Genomic DNA, 14,209 nt, shown 5'->3' on the forward strand with positions numbered 1-14,209 from the left:
CTAGTAAATCCTGGGCCCTTCAGTGCACCTGGTTTGATGGTAAGATGCTAAGCATTCATAAAAGGACAGAAAAGAACCTCCCAAAACAAAGGACGGTTGTAGTAGCAAGCTGATTAATTCTCTCATATCATGTGGGTGATTATGGTATTTTGTTTACACGAGACAGCAAGTAGTTGTTGACTGTGTAGTGCTGGGCTTAGAAAGGGGTTTCTTGTGGTTTTTGTACCAATTATCTCTGAGAAAGGCTTGAGGTACTGCACTATCTATTAGGCTCTTACTGTGTCCAAGATCAATAAAAGTTACTGTAGAAAGCAAAAATAAACAAGCAAAAAAAACCCTGACAGAGGCAAACTGGAAGTCTTACAGATATTTCTGGGTAGTGAAAAATTTAAATGCTAGATTCAAGGAGGTGTTAATTATTTACACAGCGTGCACTTGAAAGCTGCTCTATTGAGCTTGAAAGAGGGAAGCCATGAGGAAGATGGAAGAAACTAGGAAGTGACATTCCAGATCAGTAAGACCTGAATGAGTCACTGCTTCTGTAACTACAGCAAAATATTGCAGAAATTATCCAGTGGTATCAGAAGAACCAATACAAGCTCAGGATTAGTGGATAAAATAATGGGTTTCACTTGGGGAAAAAAGGGTGCGCTAGTGGTGATGACTCAGTACTTCCTAAAACACATCAGCCATACCCTCTCAGCCAGTCAGATATGAGAGTGAAGGTGGGCAAGTTGAGGTGGGTGGGACCACTGCCATCCTACAACAAAGCAGCTAGATCTTTTTAAACCCTTCAAACAATCCATACCTGATGCATTCACTGTAGGTATATTCCATGGGTTTTCAATTTCATTGTTAAATGAAATATTAAATTCATACTTACAGCTCTGTAAGTATGAGAATTAGTGAGTCCTTTAAGTATACACTTCTGATTAAGCAGGCTGGAATTTTGTGTGTGTGTGTGAGGAAGATCGGCCCTGAGCTAACATCTGCCAACACTCTCTCTCTTTTTTTTTTTTTGCTGTGGAAGACTGGCTCTGGGGTTAACATCCATGCCCATCTTCCTCCACTCCACTTTATATGGGACGCCACCACAGCATGGCTTGACAAGCAGTGCGTCGGTGCGCGCCCGGGATCCGAACCGGCAAACCCCGGACCACTGAAGCGGAGGGCGCGCACCCAACTGCTTGGGCCACCGGGCCGGAATTTTTATCTCTTTCCTCAATGTTGTGCCAAGCAGTGTGCTGCTCTCAGAGTAACCCTATCTCTCAATTCTGCTGACTGCCACTCTACACATGCTTAGAAAACCAACCAAAGCTTGGAAAACTCAAACTGAGATGCTTAGTGCCATTCTTCATTTTTCTGTTTCTTCACATCTAAAACTAGTGAATTTCTTATCTATGATATACTTAATTCATCACATACAATTTTCAATACAACATCAATTATCTAAAACACTCATTAACCAAGATATTTTACTCATTATCTTTTTTACCTGGAAAACAAGTCCATCCCAGGAATTTTAACAATAAAAAAATCTGTCAGGATGGATCCTAAAGTCAGTACAGGATATATATACCAATCCCAAGATATATATATATTCTGCAGCTATAGTTCTATAATGAAAACTTATGCTAAAGAATTTTCTCCAATTGTAGGCTGCCTTCAGCCTAACAATGTGGTTAAAAACTTGGACTCTGGAGACAGCCCTGGGTTCAAATTCTGCCCCTATCAGTTACTAACCATGTAACCATGGACAATTTGCTCAATGTTTATTATCTGTACAATAGGAATGATAGGAATGATAAACTACCTCCCTTTGAAAATTAAAAAAGTAATAATGCTGGGGCCAGCCTGGTGGTGTAGTGGTTGGGTTTGTGCGCTCCGCTGCGGCAGCCTGGGGTTTGCAGGTTCAGATCCCGGGTGTGGACCTGCACACTGCTTATCAAGCCATGCTGTGGCGGCATCCCATATAAAGTAGAGGAAGATGGGCATGGATGTTAGCCCAGGGCCAGTTTTCCTCACCAAAAGGAGGAGGATTGGCAACAGATGTTAGCTCAGGGCTAATCTTCCTCACAAAAATAAATAAGGGAATAAAAATAATAATGCTTTAGCACGTAACACAGAGACTATCACATGGTAAACAGTTAACAAATGTTAGTATTATATGTTTATATATATGTTTGGATCATGAAATTAAAAAACAAGGATTAAATTACATTCAGCAGACTATTAAAGCTATTTTAAAGACTTTCAACAATATCTCCATGTTAACAAGACCATACACTAAATACAGAATTCCATTCCACTTGTTTTCTTATCCATGGAGGTGTAAATATGTTCTGCAAAATGGCAGTAAAGAGCTATAAAACACCACATCTGGAGCCCAGACTTTGGTTTCTAAATACCACTTCCTACTAAAAGGAACCAGGGTTCCTTGGGGAAATGGCTGATTTCAGTAGTCCTAAGGCAAGGAAAGTACGAGCCTGGAACATCTTTTTGTATCAGCAAGTAAGGTATTACTTGAAGACTAATGGGGTCACGTCAAAAGGATACAGGAGCTGACTTTGAAAGGGCTCCCACTGGCTAAATTTGGGGCAATCTAATAATCAAAAAGAATAATTACAATATTAAAAATACAAAAATAATCCTTGAATTCATAGTGATTTAAAAAAAAAAAAGAGCAGGAGGAGGAGAGGGGAAGGTGAGGAAAATTCTTCTATACAGAATACCAGATAATAAATGTAGAAGGGATATACCTTAGAAAATTATCACTTTGTAACAGCAAAGTAATAGTTAATTTAGGCAAGGATCATCAACAAATACCACTAGGTGTAACACCTGGAAAACAAGATATCCACACATTCTCAAAGTATCACCTCAAGAAGCACTTATAACTTATAGCATTGTACCTTTACAACAAAGAGATACAGGTGGGCGAATGCAGCATCTCCAACAACAGAAAGAACTAATAAAATGTATCTTTTGATGGGACAATATGGGAAGTACAGAACATCACCTATGCAGTTTCTCAAGAAAATGATTTATCCTGAATCTAATCATGAGAAACCAGATGAATCCAAATTATAATACATTCTAGAAGACAAACAGCCAGACTCTTCAAAAAGCCACATTCACGAAAGAAAGAAAAAGGCAGGACTGTTAAAGGAGACTAAAGAGACATGACAACCAAATGTCATGTACCTTGATGGGATCCTGGATTGAAAAATAAACCAACTATAAAAGACACCTTGGTGATAGCAGTGAAAGGTGAAGTGTCATCAGGTCTGCAACTTACCTTGAACTGGTCTAGCAAAATAAGGTATATGCTAGAGAGAAAGTGATAAGGTAAATACGGCAAAATATTACTCTGGGTGAAGGGTATATAATTAAGGGTACTATTTTTGTAATGTTTTAATTTTTAGTTTTAAATGTTTTATTTAAATTTTTTATTTTAAATTTAGTTTCAAATTTTTCAAAATAGAAAAAAGGGGGTGGGGAACAAGTGACTATTTCCTTTCTCCATGTGGTGACAGATATTTCTAGCTTTACTTAAATTTCAAGTCTTATTTAACGATCTGCATTCTTTTTTCATATCTTTTCCCATGCATCCCTGATCATTACCATATGTTGATCTTTGCCCATGACACACTGTCCCCGGCAATGTTCTCTGGAAAAGCCTACTTCATTCCATCACTTTATTAGAATCTAGTCTTGTCTTGCTATAGATTTGAGTATACATTTCTTATGGTAAACTTGAACTTTTCATTTCTAGGTTAAAATATGTTGACCGACTACTTGAATAAAAAACTAACATTAAAAATTAGTCTGAAATTTCAGTTTTTAGAAAGTCCCAAATGATATGTTAAACATTAGAACTCCAATAATTAATCACTGAAATGATAATGCATCAAAAGATCAAGCATCCAATTACTTATAACTTCAAAGTGTAGCCTAAAGTTCACTTTTCTTATCCCACTACATATTATGGAGTCACCCAAGATTTGCTAATCCCAATTCCACAAGCACTTTTCAATTCTTCTCTCTTCATAGTCTTTATAGTATTTCACTGCTGACACATTCATCATTCATTCACTCCCCCCTCCAAAAACTCGTTCCTTCCATCCCTTCTGTAATATGGTTCTCTCTGGGTTTTTGTCCTAATGAGAAAGAGCAATGGTTACAAGCCCAGAACGTGAAATCAGAATGCCTAGGTTTGAATACTAACTTCACTGTTTCCTGGCTGTCTGACCTTAGGCAAATTAATCTCTCTGTGATTCCATTTCCCTATATGTAAAATGTGGATAATAACTTCTTTCAGAGAGTTTGTGAAAGGATTAAATGTGTATAAAGGTTTTATAACAATGACAGGCATCCAATAAACACCATAGCATTTATAAGTCAGCCATTCTTTTTTTTTTAAATATAATTTTTTTTTATTTATTTTTTCCCCCATAGCCCCAGTAGATAGTTGTATGTCATAGTTGCACATTCTTCTAGTTGCTGTATGTGGGACGCGGCCTCAGCATGGCCAGAGAAGCAGTGCGTCAGTGCGCGCCCAGGATCCGAACCCGGGCCGCCAGCATCGGAGCACACGCACTTAACCGCTAAGCCACGGGGCCGGTCCAATAAGTCAGCCATTCTTATTGCTATTACTACCTTTCTGCTCCAGCTACTCCTGAGTCTCCTTCACAGGCTTCACCTTTTCTTTTTCCCTTCAACGTTTATAAAGATTATGTTCCCAGAGTTGTGATATCTATCCTTTCTCCATTGGAGACTCTCTACCATCAGCAATATTCTTCACATCCATAGCTTCAACTACCATATATATGCTAATGGCACCCATATTTGTATTGTATTTCCCAGAGCTCTTTAGTAAACTTCCAACCTACACTTCCTACTACACACTGAACACTTTCATCTGGGTGACCCATCAGCATCTCAAGTGCAATATATCCAAAGCTAAACTCATTATCTATACACCCCTAGCTGTATCTTGCTCCTAGGTTCCCTGATTTAGGTGACAGTACTCACCTTCAACGGCTCTAGCCAGAAATCTGTCAATTCTACTTTCTAAATATCTCTGTTCACCATCCCAACTGAAGCAATTTAGGGATTCATTATTTCTCACTAGATAACAGAAAACAGCCTTCTTGACTCCAGTCCGGCCTCCTGTAATCCATTTGTCATAGTGCTGCCCGAGTGATCTAAAAAGCAAATACAAACTCCTTAACAAGAAGAACACCAGACCTTTATGATCTGAATCCTAATTATGCCTCTAGCCTCATCTATTTTACTACTCATTCTTGTCCCAATCTTCCAGCTGCCCAGGCAACTTGTATGTCTATGCCAAGCTCATCTTGTGGCCTTGGCAAATGTTGTTCCCTTTTCAGGAAACACATTTTGTTCCTTCCTCACCTAACTTTTACATATTCTAATCTATACCCAAGTCAGGGTTCCTTTTTTTAAAACAACTTGAGTGGTACTTGACTCCTCTCTCCCAACAGTCCTCCTACAAACTCCTGAGCACCTGATGTTTACAACTATCACAGCTCTTAAGCAGCCTGTATTTTAATTGTCTGTGTATTTGCTTATCTCCTTCCCTAACGAAAGAACTTTAATCTTTTATTCCTGGTATTTAAAAACAGTGTTTAAAAAATATTTACCATATGAATATTCATTAGGCAGTCTTCCTCAAAAAAAGTATGCGTTCAGTTCTGCCTCAGAGTCATTTCAAGAGCTCATAAATAATCCAAACTCCGGTTAGAACATGTGACACTTATAACCTCTTTTCTAAAAAATCTGTGATGAAGCCGCCTCATAATAGTTGAATGCTTTTAAGAAGCCAAACTAGAATAGGTTACCATCCTCTGAAAACAAAAGTATAAGTAATAGAACAGAATGGTATAAGAAATTACTTATCAAGTTCACTTGTTTTCATTCTATATAAAACTGGAGAATTATAAACTTTCATTAAATTGACACAGACACTTTAAAGTACTTTATATAGCACAGGCAAGATTAAACAAGGCATTTATTTAGGAAAATATTAAGCACCTATGTCAATGTCAGTACAGAAACAGAAGTTCAACGCTTAAAATATGGCTTAAAGTTCACTGTTCTGATAAAAAGAAAGCACTGGGGTGCTAGTGGACTGAGGAAGTCACTGATGAATCATGTGACCTTGAGCAAGACATTTTACCTCTCTGGAGTTCAGTTCCTTTTTCTGTATGCAACTCATTTCACTAGCTCTTGACGCCACCAGCTAATGTATTTCTGGGAATGCTATATATACGTTCACAAATACAAGCTAGGTGGTGTTGCTACTTCTGTCATGAACTAATGGCCCTGTCCCATGAGCCCCACTGTCTGCCATATGACAAAACCTGAAGCCTTCAAACTGCCCAAGTTTCAGTTTACTGGCAAAGTGGTAGAGAATGTCTAGTAGTGGAGAACATCAAATAGGGCCTGCTTATGCCTCCATATTCTTAATAAAGTGGCTCGTTCAGTATTTACTTACAGTCAGGTCTCAGTTAACACAGGCTGGTCAAGGTAAAGCCAAATGATAACCACAATGTTATTGAGTTCACAGTCACTCTGTCCCTTCCAAAGAACAGGACTTGGTCACACAGTCACACTCATCACGCCTGGCTGCTCCTTCTCTTTGCAATTCTCTCTCTCAGAAACAAAATCTTATGGTGTGTAAACTCCTGGATGGCCACAGTTTTCTTTTCTCAAGTTGGGAATCTCCAATACATGTAAAATAAGGTGCCTAGAAGAGATATTGTCTAATAAAGGCCCTATCCAGATCTAACATTCCCTTTCTATCCAGTTGAGTGTACAAATGAAGGTCAAAGGCCCCCGAAGCATAAATAAGTTCTTTTACTTTCCAAGGAACCCTCTGAATGCGCATCTGCTGTAGAAAAGCACAACAGAATCTTTATTCTGCCACCCTCAGGGATGTGCACAGTGACTCACTCAAAAATGACTCCACATACAAGAGTGCTCTTTTGTCAGTCCAGAAAAAACCTTTATAAGTGTTCAAAGACCATTATTCTAAATTCTGAAACAAATTAATAATTAATTACAAGAATACTAAATGTTACATTCTTGAAGTTCTAGCTCTCTCTTTAACTTTTGGTAACAAAAATAAGCTAGTTAAAAAAAAATCTTTTTCTGGCTGTAAATAGGCAATTATTTTAGCACCTAGTTGAGCATGAAATTTTTGCCCAGCAAAAGTGTGTCATCTGGTTAAAAGCATATGAAACGTTAAAACTGGCATTTATCTACATTTCTCTGTGAAGTTTCCTGCAAATGCGTTTTAAAGCCATATAACAAAGGAGTTCCTGTTTCAAGCTATGACTAAGTTTCCCCTATCGGTATTGTCTCTGAAGAACAGCCAGGTAAAACACATTGTGGTAATTGTACTTCATTCATATTTTAGTAAGAGAATATTAACAGCAAATTTTGCCATTGTGCCAAACTTCATCAGTCTTTTTATCCCAGCACTTCAAATATTAGACCAACAGAAATAACTACTAGAATAGTAGAGGAACAGAATTCTTCATATTCCTTTTCTTTTTAAAGTCATTTACTCTACAAATATTTGGATACCTACTATGTACCAAATACTGCATGATGGAAACTGGTAAATAAGGATACAGTCACTGTCCTCAAGGAGCTTGCAGTCCAGCCAGAGAGACAAACATGCAAGTAATCATAACACAGTACAGTAATTACTACGGTGGAGGAAGGTACAAAGTATCTTGGGAACACTGAGAAGGAGTGGAAAAGTGAGGGAGGAAAGATGCACAATTTTGCAGATGAGCACTAGAGATGAGATTTCAGTGAGGACTCTAAATTTGTCAAGCCAGGGGATGGCTTTCCAGTCAGAGAAACAGCGATCTAATATGTACGGCTACCATTTTTGAGTGTTCATTATGACAGGCACTTTGCTAAATACTTTATACATATATTATCTCATTTAATCCACACAACAATCCCAAAAAGATAGTCAATCTCAGAGAAGTTAGGTAACTTGCCTAGGATCACTCAAATTCTCTGTGCTGGAGCCCAGATTTGAAGAAGGCCTGTCCAAACGCAAAATTCCAGGACCGCAAATGCTGCACCATACGTTCCTATCCTATGTAGAGCACAGAGACAGAATATGGCACAATGGACAATGCTTCTCATCTCTGTCTACATATGAGAATTACTTAAGGAGCTTTCTATAAGTACCAATGCTTACCACTCCATTCCAGAAGGTTCTAATTCAAGAAATGAAGGGTGGGCCTGGGTATTAAAAAAAATTCCCTAGGTTGAGAACTATATAGAGCCTAGGTTGAGAAGTACTGTGTTAGGATATTTATAAGTAGTTAAAATGCATATTTTTGGGCATGGGGAATGATAAGGCGAGAGTACCAGGCAGAAGATCAGGGAGGACTTTATCTTTCGCCTTTCTATCAGAGCCAAACTCACAAACAGTATACTTGCTGCCTTCACTTTCTTGGGTCTTATTCTCTCTCCAATCCACTGCAATCATGCTCTTTCTTAATCAGTCCACTGAAATCATTCTGACAGAAGCAATCCAAAGAATTGATCAGTCCTAACTTTTCTTGAACTCTCTGACGTTAGTCATTAGTGATTTCTTTCTGAAATGCCCTCCTGTAACAGCACTCTTTTGTTCTCCTTCTACCTCTCTAACCACTTTTTTTCATTCTCTTTTGCAATTTTCTTTTCCTTTCCATCCCTTTAAAATTAGAGCACCCAAAGGGTCTGTCCTTCCTTTCTCACACCACTTTTTCACCCTGGGCATTCCTACCAATCCCATGACTTCACCTATGACCCACATGCTGTAGACTCTCAGACCAACTCAGACCCATAACCTCGTGTGATCTGAAGCTCCAAATGCTTACTGAACATCTTTATCTGTGTCCCCTGTAGTGAGTCTCAAACCCCTTCCAAAACTGAATTTTCTTCCCACCCCAGTTCTGCTTCTTAATAATGCAACCCTGGGCCGGCCCCATAGCCTAGTGGTTAAGTTTGGCACGACCCACTTCGGCAGCCCAGGTTCGGTTCCCGGACATGGACCTACACTACTCATCGGCAGTCATGCTGTGGCAGCGACCCACATACAAAATATAGGAAGATTGGCACAGATGTTAGCTCAGAGCGAATCTTCCTCAAGCAGAAAGAAGACGACTGGTGACAGATGTTACCTCAGGGCAAATCTTCCTCAGCAAAAAAAAAATAATGCACTCTTATACTTACAGTTACCCAAATCAGGAATCCAGAAATTATCTAAACTTCTGCTTTGTTCCAGCACCCAGTCCAAGCTTGTTCCCAACAAGCAAAAGACAGGAGGTTTTGCCAGACTTGACCTGGCACTATTGCAGAGGCTTGAGAGGAACACAAGGACAGGGTGTATCTTGGCCTGAACCGCAGCATCTGGAACTGAGAGGCAGTTATCCCAAGAGCAGGCTTGGACAGAGTGAGGTACACAATCCCAAAGAGTAGACAAAAGGGTGAGTCAAGATATAAAGGATAAACAGATGAAGAGCAAGACAGCCCCAACAGAGGAGGTTCAAAGTCCAGTCCTGAGGTAAAATGCAAAGAACTAAGGTAGCTTCATAGTCCTCTTGGTTGCCACTGTGTGATTCCACTCAAATGAGGCTGAAAAGCAGGCAGAACAAATTTATGGTGAAAAATATCAGAAGAGCAGTTTCCTTTGGGAAAGGGTATTGACTAGAAGGGGCAAAAGGTGAGTTTCTGGAGTGGTGGTAATATTCTATATCATGATTTGGGTGGTAGCTAAATATATTTGTAAATTAAGCCTGGCTATATACTTAGGGTATGTGGACTTTACTGCATGTGTGTTACAGTCAATTTCAAAGTTTAAAAAAAAAAGTCTGGTGGGAGGCAGACACTTCCACTCCAGTCAGTGACAATGTTGGCCCATTCTACCTCCTCACTATTTCACTATCCCATATGCTGCCTTATCTCACACCTAAACTACTGCATTTGTTTCCTATAACCAGACCATATCTCTTGGTTTCCCTATTATCTTGATATAATCATTAATAGTCTTACCTTTCACACAGAAAAGTATCCCAGTTTGGACAAAATGTTGTGTGTTCATCCTACCTATAAGCCTCCCTGCCTCTAGTGTGGTCCAGCCCCCCGCATACATCTTCAACAATGCCTAGAGTAATCTCTGTAAAACTAATCTTATTTCCAGGCTTTGAACCCTCCAATGGTTCTCCTTTATTTATAAGACCAAGTCCAAATCCCCGAAATGATCCAATCCTGCTAGTATATTCACCTTCAACATTTAGCATCCAACACCATGTACCACCCCCTGTAACACCCCATACACTAGCAAAGTATTCTGCAACCTTTTTTCATTATCACACCCCTCTCAAAGAGCATTTTTAGACATTTTTTGCTAATTGCCATCCCACCCCGAAGTAAGTACTAAATAATAAGATTTTGTCAGGTAGGGGTGAGTTTTGGAGGACCACAAACCACAGTAATATCTAAGTTTTGTGTGTGTGTGTGTGTGTGTGAGAAAGATTAGCCCTTATCTAACATCTGTTGCCAATTCTCCTCTTTTTGCTGAGGAAGACTGGCCCTGGGCTAACATCTGCGCCCATCTTCCTCTACTTTATATGTGGGACACCTGCCACAGCATGGCTTGATAAGCGGCACATAGGTCCATGCCCAGGATCCGAACCAGTGAACCCCGGGCCACCAAAGCAGAGCGCACAAACTTAACCACTACGCCACCAGGCCGACCCCTTTAAGATTTTTTTCACTCCCCACCTAAAAACCAATTTTTGTCCCTTTGGGATGATACCATTCCCACTGGGAATGCAGGCTCTAGACTTACAGATTGGCTTCTTGTTCTACAAATGTACCTGGCTTGCCACCATTAGTGCCTTTGTTCCTGTTGCTCTCTGCCTGGAATGACCTCTTTTCTGGATATCATCCAGACAGCTATTCATGATGTTTAAGATCCAATTTAATGCTCCTCCAAGAAACCTTTCCTTTCCCCACTTGCAGTCCCAAAGTGCCCTATCCATACCTTTGTCACTAATAACCTTAACATTTCACTAAGGTTTTCATGTCTGTCTCCTAAGTCACTGAAGAATAGGGACCATGTCCAATTTCTCTCTACAACCTTGGCTTTTAGTATTATGTGTGACAAATCATTTGCTAAATGAATGGATAAATTAATGTTATCATCTGGGTGAGCTAATCATACACCTCAGTTTACCTGAGACAGTCTCTCTTTAACCTGTTATTCTGCAATAAATATTAATAGCACCTCTTTTAATTCTCAAAAATAATTTGGATGATAACTTATATTGCTAACCTATCTGGGCAGTGGGAAATAATTAAATAATGGGCAAGAGTAGAACATGATCATATCAGAGTATTTAAAAGATCACCCTACCAGTAATCCCACTCAAGCAAAAAATTCAGGGGTAAAATGATAACAGAGCCTAAACTAGGGTAATTGAGCAGGGGAGAAAGAGGTACAGAAATTCAGGACATAAAATCAGCAAGGTTTAGTGGCCAGTTGGAAATAAAGAAGAAGATAGCAGGGGGAATCAACAGTAAAAACACAAATTTCTGGATTGAGTAACTGGGGCAGTCAGTCACCAAAAGAACATTAAGAAGGAGGAATGATGATGGCTTCAATTTAGGACTAGTGACTGAAGAACCTGGAGGACAATTTAGGGGTTAGCTACATAGATCCAAGGCACATGAAAGGGGGTAAGATGGACATATAATCCTAGGTGTTAGCCTATAAAAATTAACTGAAGCCAAGTTGCTGAATGAAACTACCCAGGATGTACAATATCAGCAGTTCTAATGAATAGAAAGTATTATCTTTGTAACATGAGGACTTTACAAAATTAATTCAAAATTTTGTTTTGTTTAACATATTTATTGACCATTTAATATGTGCAAAGCATGGTATTAAGCACTTAGAGAGGGAAATAAACCACGAGACAGAGAGAGAAGGAGCTCACTCTGAGGTACAAAAGAAAAGTTATAGAGAAAGAATGTGTTGAACATGGACTGAGTTGAGAAAGAGCCAAAAATTCAAGGTCTCAATTTTGACTGTGGCATCTTCAATTGTGGTGAAAGGACTCAAAATGAGTACCTTAACAGCTTTTGTTGTCTTAGAGCACTTAGCTTCCCAGAGTATTTAAGTCTAAAATTTTCCATAAAAAAATCTTTGCAAAGTGGAAAAGGAAACCAGAGAACTAGCTCAGGAAAGACAATGTGCTGTGAAAGCTGGATCTACAAAGTGGGAGAAATTGTCAGAAAAGTAAAAACCATGTTATAACACAGTTCTAAAGAGCATACTATACGTTTCCATGCTCAGTGTCTGGCTCACTAAGATTACGCTTGAGTTGCTAGTTTCACAAAAGGATAACAGACAGTTAAAAATAAAGGAACCATTAATTTTGTCCCAGAAACAAACAGAATAGTTCTTTACTCATTAATTATGATGCAAACATCTGATTACAAGATTATAAGACACCGATTCTTAACTATTTGTATATTTTTTCATAATGCTTTGCACCCAGTAGATATTCAAGGAAAAATAAACCGAATGAATGAATTTTAGCCCCTTCCATTATATACTTTATTTGCTTAGATTCCAGGACACCACCACTCTCTCTGTTTTTCTTCTACTGCACTGTTTGCTCGTACTCATTCTCCTTTGCTGGTTTCTTCTCTTCTCTCCTGACCTTGCAGTGATCAAGTGCCCCAAGGCACTGTCTTTGGGTCTTCTTCTATTTTCTATGTACACTCCCCACTTTGGTAATTTCATCTAGTCTCATGATTTTAAATAATATCTATAAGCTAATGACTATAAAATTTCTATCTCCAGCCCAGCCATCTCTCTAGAAATATAAATCTGTATACGCAACTCCTTATTCAACATTTCTAATAGACATTTCAAACCTGACATGTTCAAAATGAATTTCTGATCTTCCCTCCCCCCTCCCAAAAACTACTCCTCCTGCAGCTTTCCCCATCTCTGATGGCAGCTCAAACTCTCTTTGATGGTAACTTCAGTTATTTGGGCCAAAAATCTTGAAATCATGCTTGATTCTTCTCTTTCCCTAAAAGCACATATTTAATCCATTAGCAAATCCTGTTAGCTAAACCTTCAAAATACTTCCATAATTGACTACTTCTCACCATCTGCATTACTATCACTTTAGAGTTACAATCATCTCTTCTCAGCTTTAATGTGATAACCTCTGACATTCCTGCTTCTTTCTACCCTTGCTCCCAGTCTACGTTAAACCCAGCAAGCAGCCAGAGGCTTCTTTACAAAGTCAAGTAGAATAACATCACTCCTCTGCTTCAAAACCTTTTGGTGGCCCCCTTTCACTCAAAAAAAAAGTCAAAGAATTTACAATGATTTAGAAAGTCCTATATGATATGCTCCATCCTACACCACCATTATGGCCTCTCTGAATTCATATCTTACTACTCTTGTCCTTGTTCACTGTTCTCCAGTCACTCAGAGTTTCCTGCTTGCTATTCCTTGAATGGACCAGACATACGATCATATATCCAATAAGGCGCTAATACCCAAAATATATAAAGAACTTATACAACTCAACAACAAAAAAACTCGATTAAAAAATGGGCAGAGGATATGAACAGTTTTCCAAAGATATACAGATGGCCAACAGGCACATGAAAATATGTTCAATGTCACTAATTATTAAGAAAATGCAAATCAAAACCACAATGAGATATCTCACACCCATGAGAATGGTTATTATTAATAAAACAAAGAAACAAGTATTGGAGAGGATGTGGAGAAAAGAGAACCCTTGTGCACTGCTGGTGGGAACGTAAATTGGTGCAGCCACTATGGAAAATGGTATGGAGATTCCCCCCAAAATTAAAAATAGAACTACCATATGATCCAGCTATTCCACTTCTGGGTATTTATCCAAAGAACATGAAAACACTAATTTGAAAAGATATGTGCATCCCTATATTCACTGCAGCAGTAATCCCAATAGCCAAGACTTGCAAACAACCTAAGCACCCACTGATGGATAAATGGATAAAAATGATATGGTGTGTGTGTATATATATATATATATATATATATATAATGGAATACTACTCAGTCATTAAAAAGATGAAATCTTGCCATTTGCAA

The 14,209-nt window shown here is 38.8% G+C and overlaps 1 protein-coding gene across 4 annotated transcripts in view; it reads right to left on the minus strand.

Moving 5' to 3' along the window:
• Positions 1-14,209, minus strand: part of RAPGEF6 (Rap guanine nucleotide exchange factor 6) — a 199,394-nt gene that overhangs the window by 182,440 nt on the left and 2,745 nt on the right. Inside the window, exon 2 of one of the 4 annotated variants that reach the window (XM_058539958.1) lies at positions 8,043-8,143. The exons of the other annotated variants lie outside the window; for them this stretch is intronic. The gene's annotated coding sequence lies outside the window, so the exon portion shown is untranslated. The remainder of the gene's footprint in view (positions 1-8,042; positions 8,144-14,209) is intronic. 4 annotated transcript variants of the gene reach the window in all.

The sequence above is a fragment of the Diceros bicornis genome, chromosome 1, assembly GCF_020826845.1.
Source record: "Diceros bicornis minor isolate mBicDic1 chromosome 1, mDicBic1.mat.cur, whole genome shotgun sequence".
NCBI lineage: Eukaryota > Metazoa > Chordata > Mammalia > Perissodactyla > Rhinocerotidae > Diceros > Diceros bicornis.